Consider the following 8915-nt stretch of genomic DNA (forward strand, 5'->3'; position numbering starts at 1 on the left):
CACTTTCTTTACGAATTTTATACAAAAAATCTAATAACAAAAATGGCTGGAATATCAATAAAAATCACTGTTTTGGCCGTAAGTATGAAGATGAGGAAGATGGAATTTTAACAAATAGATTATGTTAGCAAATTATAACGTAAGTTTTTTTAAAATTATTTTGGGAGATCGAATTTTAACAAAAAGATTATGTTAGCAAATTACAACGTAATTATTTTAATAACAGTAAACATTATTTTTAATATATTGATTATTTAATTTAAAAAAAGAAAATTGTATTTAATTGAAATGAATTGTATTCTTTAATTTTCATTACAATTTTATCTAGTTACATAATTATTATTTTTTTTACTATTTACTTAATTACTATATCCACCTTTTGCAAATGTCACTATAAAAGTAAAAAAGTCAGTAAATATTTTTATTATCATTGCAGCTATAGTGTTTTAATGTTGTTATTAATTTTATATTGTTTATATATAGCACAGCAATCACTTTCACGAAAAAAACATTAATTATTTTCACTTGTGTCAGTTAGCTGAATACCTTAATTATAGTTTACTTGTTTAATGTATCACCATATGTTTCCGTTTTTTTCATTCCCGACTAAAAAGCATTTTGTTTTTTTTTTCTTATTTTGCTTTTATTTCTATGTAAGCTGCTGTTTTATTAAGCCCTCTTCATGGTCTATTTATTTATTGTTAATGTTTGTTGTCAATTAAACTAAAATAGGATTTACCAAAGGGATTATAATAGTGTCAACAATGTGAAAAAATAAATGAATATATAAAATAAAATTATCTTTGTATACTGCTCATGAGATATGGTGGTATTTTTTTCTTTAAATTTATTTGGTGTTTTAAATTTTTAAAATAAAAAAAAAAATATAAATAGAAAAATATAATTTGTTTTTAATTATCCTATTGTATTGTCATTATTATAAGCAGATTAAAATTTATACAAGCAAGTATAAAATATCGAATTGTTTATGAATTATTCTGGGATTAAATTATACTAAATATTTCATTTTAATGCCCTCATACATTACATTTTGTTCAAAAAGTTTGGCAAATATTGGTAGAATAAAAATCAGGGACTGTAAATAACTGTTATTCTGAAATTTTTAACCCAAAAAATCTCAATGTGGGAGTCAATGTTGACCTATACAATTATAATCATATTGAATTTCGTCAAAAAATCAAACAATGTTTTTATATATTTTTCCGTCTCATATTTTATTGAGTTTATCTAACCAAGTCCATTAAATAATTGAATTGAACTGACGTTGAAAACATCTGAATCAAAAACGGCAGATGGTAATTTTCTGTAATAACTGAACACAAGCTTTTTTAATTTCTTCGGAAGGCATTATAATTGAAAATGAGTTTTATTTTCTGACGGAAAAAATAAAACTCCTCAAATAATTTTTATTTTATGACGAAAAATAAAACTCTTTTTTTTAAAGTTTCATTTGAATTTATTTTTAGGTTGTAAAATAAAATTTCGAATGGATTTTTATTTTTAAAGTAACAAAATATAAATTACCTTTTACGGTTACGGTAACGATTCCCTATAAAAATATATATTTTTATTCATTTTAAAATACTGAAAATTGTTGTTATTCATTGACACATCAATGTGCCTGTAGTTTAAAAAATACATACAATTTCTTAAAATTTTTATGATTCGCTTCTTACTTATAGTTAAGCTATGCCTATCAAATGTTTGACGAAAATGACGTGACCCCTTAAAAATCTACATTTTAATTTCCTAAAATATATATTTATTTGCATAAACATAATATATCTTTAACGATATTAGTTCAGAACGTCTTCATTATTTGTTTTTACAATATTTGCAAATACAAAATTCATGCATAATTGTAAAACTAATTTTTGAAGATAATCGTTTTTGTATCCTGCGCCACCATACTTAGTGGGAGTGTATTATGTGTTTGTGCTAATGTTTGTGTGCAAAGTACAAGCTGTAATTTTCACGAAATTTTTATCATACCTGTTGAAATCGGTTCATCCTTTTCCTTGCCCCATAATTTTGTCATATATAAAATGCGCAAAAAAGTTTTCTATAAGCTTAATTAACACTGATTAGAAAATTATTTAAGTGTTTTTATAACTATAAATTCTTCCTGCTTTTAAAAAATACTCTCAGCTGAGGTATTGGGTTTTATGATAGACCATATCTGACTATGCATTCCAACTTATATTAAGCGAAATTAGTAGTGTTGTCAATTATATGTGTTTAAAATTATTCGAATAAAAACTTATATTTTTTTATTCGAGTAGTCGATTAAATTTTAAAAATTATTCGATTCCAATAATTTCGGTCCTTGCTAGATTCTAAGACGTTCTTATCATACGTCTGCCTGCATGTATGTTCAAAATACTATAGCACGAAGTAGAGATCTGAAATTTTGCACAAATATATATTTTTTGTCTGGTATTGAAAACGGATAATATCTGTCTACGATTCTACCTAGCTTCCATATAAAGTTCCCTTCAGAAAATTTCTAAAATGCAGATAACTGGCTTTTAAATATTATGAGGATCGGTCGATAATCTATCTCACCTTCCATATAAAGATCCCATCAGAAAATCATTTTAACGTACATAACTTAATAATAGCAACCAGTATAGCAATTCTGTATACACAGGATTTTTGGAAACTATCCGTTTCACTTATTACCAAGATTTAAAAAAATGCATAGAATCATTTCTAAAACAGGAAGCATTATATCTTTATCATTGCAAAATATAAACTCTTATAAATTGAAAAGATTTAGTATTTGTTTTACAAAATATTAATATAATTCTTTGTTCAATATTATATTAAAATATAGGTAAAAAGTAACATTAAAATATTAATCGAATATTCGACAAACAATTTTCAAACTATTCTTTATTATAAATTGGAATTTTTTATTCGTTTGAAAAGAAATCACTTTGTTCTTAGAGCCTTGGTTCTACTATACAGAGGAAATATGCACGCCTGGTACGAAATTGACACCAAGTTTTTCAACAACATCCATTGTGAAAGTGCAACAATTCGTTGTCAAAATCTATATTTAAAATACATAAAAAAAATTTAAAATACATAAAAAATACATAAAAAACAAAACCTGACAAGCCGAAAAACAATGACTCATCTTTTGCTTTCGACTTTTTTAAAATTTTATTGGTCTTCTTATATAAAAGGTCTCAAAATATGTAATTTTATAAGGCAAATATGTTAAAAATTCTCCTAGAATGAAAGTATGAAATGATCGAGGAACATTATTTAAAAATTTTCGTTATGTGAAACAATGCTTTCACTGTACCTTTGTTTAGCTATTTTATTGTCTTGCAAATAATGGATTTCACATTAAAATTTAGATTTGATTTTATTTTTGTAAAACACAATTCTTAGCTCGCAACCAAACAAAATGTCAATCGAAATGACAACGCCGAAAATAAAACATTATTATCAGATTAAAATGGTTCTTCAAAGTAATGCAGACATTATAGTAGTCGTTGATAAGTAAGTGATTATGTTAGTACAACCCATTACCGTGTTTTTTGTCAGAAATCCCTGCGCATAGTAACTATATAAAACGGGATATCCTCTACATTTCTTCAACGCCGCAGTAGCTACTGAGTTAGGTTTCATCAAGTGCAGTATCTTTTTCTTCGAAAGCCTGAATGTCTACATGTAATAACCTAGACACATGTAAAGGGGTCAAATTTATATTGCATTATTTCAATGAAGTATACCAGACACTGGATGCTTAAAGATATGCCAGTCGACTTGGGCTCCCCTTCAATGAATACCGTTGCAAAGATAGGGGAAAATGAAGGAACAATATATTTTTTTCTCTGCCAATAACCTGCTCTTACAACCAACGGAAACTGATTCCTTGTTGATTACTTCATTCAATCTTGGTGAAAATTTATTTTTCGACTCTATTTAACTGTTTGGTCTCTGAGCACTGTCATTCGCGATTTTTAAGATAAATGTAATAGGCTTGGTAAACTGAGCTAATTATAAAATATAAACATTAAAAATAAATATCGTTTTAAAATGGTCGAAAATTTTTCACTTGTTTTAATACTGATTTCAAAGTGTGAAAGTTACCATTTTCTTAAGTGCATTTTTTAAACGTTTTAGCTTTTTCTACACTATTTTCAACCGATTTGACTTTTTTTAAGTTCTTGGTAATACTGAATCACAAAATGATAATGTCATATCTAAAACAGGATACATATTATTAGGCTTCACACAATATTTTTGAAACTGTAATAACATGCCATTTATAAAAGTTTTTGGATCAGCACTAATATTGGTATAATTATTCTGTTAAATTTCAACTCCTTCAACTGCATATCTGCAGCCAAAACACCAATTTTGGGTGACAGTATTATAATCAATGCCCTTAAAAATTGTGTTGAAATTTTTAATTTATTGTAATCCGCTTAGCAGTTATAACGGTTATAATGTTAACTTGTGGGTTAATAATTTCCCATCAAACAATGGTGTTTTTCATCATCACCTCTGAATTTAATAAAACAACACCCAGATAATGTTCCATATTATACCCTGTAAAAGGGGCTTATAATATTCGTAGTTTTCTTAATATCTAAATCTAAAAATTTCAAATCTCATCACATCTAAAGAGTTAATGATAGAATTTTTGTTTTTGCACCATTTGTTTCAGCAAAAAAAAAATACTTTGATTGCGCGTAAAGAAAAAATAGTTTTTAAATATTTTTTGAAAAAAGTTTATCTTTGGATAACTTTAAATGCAATTTTGGAGCATTGTAAAAGTGCCAAATTGAGCTTATTTTTAATGATTTTTCCTATAAAATCAATTATTAAAGCATATTTTTCTTATAAATTCTTCAGTTTCTGATCTGTAAAAAATGTCGTTCAAAACCAGTGGTTTCCCCCTCAGGTATGTAGAGGAAGGAGTTGGAATTTTGAACAAATTATTACATCATATTGGACACTGATATAAAAACCTTCTAAAAAGTCGTGATATCACAAAAACGGCAAATATATACATGTATAATGAAATAAAAAATCTTACATGAATTACATAAACCGTTGATAATAAACCCATACATATAACAACAATTATTTATAAACCCCTTCATATAACACACCGACACACTTTCGGCAAATTGGTGGTGAGAATAAAAGGTTTGTTTACAATGCAATTAACTAACATATGAGTTCAAACACATTTCCGTTTTAGTCATATACAGTATATCCGGTTTCCATGAAAGATACATAAATTTAATTGACAAACAAGATAACAATGTAGAGTGGAAAAAATTGATGTATGTATGTATATACAAACGTTATAATAAATAAATAAATGAATTGTATTGTAAAAACATATAAATCTAATTAAATGTATGTCAGTAAATATTAAAAAATAAATTGTAAAATGTTGTAAAAACTAAATACATTTTACATAAATAGATTAATATTAGTTCTAAAGGCATATCACAGATTGCAACTACATCCTTATAATTTTTGTTGAAAAAAATTTTTTTATTTATTAAATTTGTAATTAATTTCTAAAGTTAAACTGCGACATGCCCGAATATTGTAAATATTTTTGCAAATACATAGAAATAATTGTTTAAACATATTTACCTTTTAGTGAGAAAAAGTTTTGTTAGATGTTGTTGTTTTATTATATTGTTGTTGTGGTTGTTTTAATAACAACAAGCTGACATAGTTTATTTTTTCTGTTTAATCCATTTCAAATAGTGGTTGCAGTCGGAAAAAAGAGCTTATGGTTTATTTATTTTGTTGTATTTTTTATGTGTATTTTTAATTATTTGATTTTTATATATTTATAGACAGAAATGTGATTGTAAATGAAAAATATGTGTTTTTTTCTTATTTAAATTGATGGCCTTTATTATTGTTTACTAAAACTTTTAATTAAAATTGGTTGTGATTTTATTTCTTGTTTTAATTTAAAAAGTTTTTATTTTGCTGTTGTTTCTATTTTGTTTTGCCTTTTTGTTTTTTGACGTTGACAGGTGTTTTGTATTATAAAATCTGGCTGCCTGTTAGGGATTAGTTGGGTTTTTATTTTAAACTTTTTATGTCAGTATGTTTGTTTTTATATATGTATTTTAGACATTCAGATGGGGTTTGTTTTTAGATAGCATTTAGTTAGGAGGTTAATTATTAAATATTTAATATATTTTATTTGCACTTAAGGGGTCTTTCTTTAAAATATATATTTGTGACTATTTTTAATAATTTTACTAATTTTTCTTTGTTTCTTATATTATTTTTTTAATATTACAATATTTTTTATAAAATATATGTATGTTTTACTTTAAGTTTTTTTTTGTAACTTAATTTTCAATATATATTTTATTTTCACTATTTCCATTTACTTTCATACAACACAGCTGATTTCTTTCTTGCTATTTTTAACAAATGTTATTATTCATCTTATATACAATAATTCATCCATTCATCATGTCAATCAAAATCTATTATAATTTGACTATGACTGTCAACATATTATAAATGTATGAACAAGGAAAAAAACCGGAAACACAGAAAAAATATTTTCCTTCAAAACACCAATCACTCTGACATACACACAAAAAAGTGTATTTTATAAAAAAAACTAAAAAAATAAACAAAACACCACCACAATTTATAAGGAAACTGTTTAAATGATTTGTAATCCAGCCCTTCTCATGCCACACTACAAATATGCAACATGACCTGTACTTCAAAATACACGTATATGAGAGTATTTTGACACCAGCTGTAAGTGGTAAATATGATAAGTGCTAAATGGTTTTCATTTGAGTTGACATATGACAAGTTATGATTTCAAGATTTTTTTTATTATTATGTTTTTTATTTTTTTTTTATTTTCACAAACACAGACCACCCACAATTCTTAAAGGGAATTAATATTTTTACTAATAATATAATTCAAATTTCTTTTAAAATTTTACCATTTAATTTTTTATATTTTACTTGTTTTGTTTAATTTTACAAACAATTTTTATTTATTATATTTTTTCATTTAAATAATTTCTTTATTTCACTTTTTTATGCATTAATTTTTATTAAAACTCTCTTCACTTTTGCAGCACACGACACAACATCGTGGTGTTGTGTATGAAAGACGCTAATAGACTAGATTTCAAATCATGCCGCACATATAACTGATTTTTTTTCCTCAGCACAATTCATTCTATAACCTCCAAACAGAACATGAAAGCAACTTCTAAATGTTGAAGAAAATGTACTAAAAATATATACAAAACATATGAACAAAAGCACATGATTTTTTAAAAGTTACACTAAAAAGAGCTCAAAACTGTTATACTAACACAATTTTCCGGGTTTTTATTAATAGGAAAGTTCTTATATATCTCTCTATTATATATAAGAAAATCATCACAACTCTCTTTTTGTTGTACTAAAACTCATCACATCTACTCATTTCCCTTAAAATTCTCATTTAGTTGCTCTCTATATATCTCTCATTATAATTTCACAGCTCCTTTTCTGCGCTCTTTCTCTTTTTCTTCTTTCTATGAAATTCACCACCTTTGTGTACATTTTCAAGGTTGTTGTGTTGTAGTTTTGTTTTTATATTTAACACACCCAATTGGGTGTTTTCTCTATGCTCTATTTGTGTTTTACGTTTCATTTTCACCAAAAAAGGTCACATGTTTTTTATTCAGCTAAGTGTTGAAGTTGTGGGTGTAAGGATGTTTGCTTTACCTTAAGTGGTGTCAAAAGTATAAGAGAAATTTGAGGGAGAGGTGAGAGTTAAATAAAAACTGTCTATACCCAGTATTATAATAGTTAGAAATATATCTTAGTAGATAATATTATATAGAAAATTATATTAAAAAAATATTTGATATAAAGAAACTTATTTCTTCTTAAGATCGAGATCGAAGCATGATAGACTCAAAATTCTGGAACTATAACTGTAGGGAAAAGTCATTTAGTCAGTATAGTGGCGAGAATGTTATGAATTTGTGCTAATGTAATTCTGAAAGGATTAAGTTACGTCCGTCCATCTACTTGTCTAAAAATTTCCCGTCCACGTTGACGGGAAATTTTTAGACAAGTAGATGGACGGAAAAAAATTTTTGAATATAATTCGATGATGTTTGGTCCATTATTTTATTTAGCATCCATTATTTTATCAAAGATAAACTTCCCTTCAGAATATGACTTGAATTCACTTATAAACACGATGAAACTCTGCACAAATAACTTTAAAGTAGGCGTAAATTCATCTACCAAAATTTATAAGCATAAGTCAATATTTCCCCTCATCCCTCTTGTAGAAGTTCTATCTTGTCAACAATAAGTAAAAATATCCCTGAATTAATGTTATAAACAAAAAATTACTTTATTATTTAAAAAATAATCTACATCTTTAGCATACTTAATAATGTAGGATGTCATATGGAAGTCGGCCATTCCCGACTTCTTATTTGTTTTTATTTAATTTTCGCCTTTCTCAATATGTTAAGAGCGCTGTTCTTTTGTCAATATTACATCTGAGATGCAAGATATCGCGCCCTGAAATTTGAAAAAACGCCAATTTTGGTCCTTTGAGACGTTTTAAGAGCGCAAAGAAAAAACATGTTGTATCTCAACTGTCAGCTTTAAGATACAGGCTGAAAATCTTACATATCTCCTGCATCCTTAGAGATATCTTTACCATGCTTTTTCAATATGTGAAAGATAGCAATGCTGACAAGTATAAAAAAAAAACATATGCATGTCAACTATTTTGAACTTTCCACAAAAAACTTACATTTTAAAGTAATGAGTTTATATAAGACCTAAAAAAAGGTTGTTTTGTTTTAAGAGCAAAAAAATTTCCTTACCCGGAAGTCAGTATT

At 26.2% G+C, this 8915-nt stretch overlaps 1 protein-coding gene across 4 annotated transcripts in view; it reads right to left on the reverse strand.

The window, feature by feature from the left end:
• LOC111675268 overlaps positions 1-5924 on the reverse strand; it is a 116663-nt gene extending 110739 nt beyond the window's left edge. For all 4 annotated transcript variants that reach the window (XM_046947991.1, XM_046947985.1, XM_046947965.1 and 1 more), the window contains exon 1: positions 5656-5924. The gene's annotated coding sequence lies outside the window, so the exon portion shown is untranslated. The remainder of the gene's footprint in view (positions 1-5655) is intronic.
• Between the last annotated feature and the right edge of the window lie 2991 nt (positions 5925-8915).

The sequence above is a fragment of the Lucilia cuprina genome, chromosome 2 (genome assembly GCF_022045245.1).
Source record: "Lucilia cuprina isolate Lc7/37 chromosome 2, ASM2204524v1, whole genome shotgun sequence".
In the NCBI taxonomy this organism is placed as follows: Eukaryota; Metazoa; Arthropoda; class Insecta; order Diptera; family Calliphoridae; genus Lucilia; species Lucilia cuprina.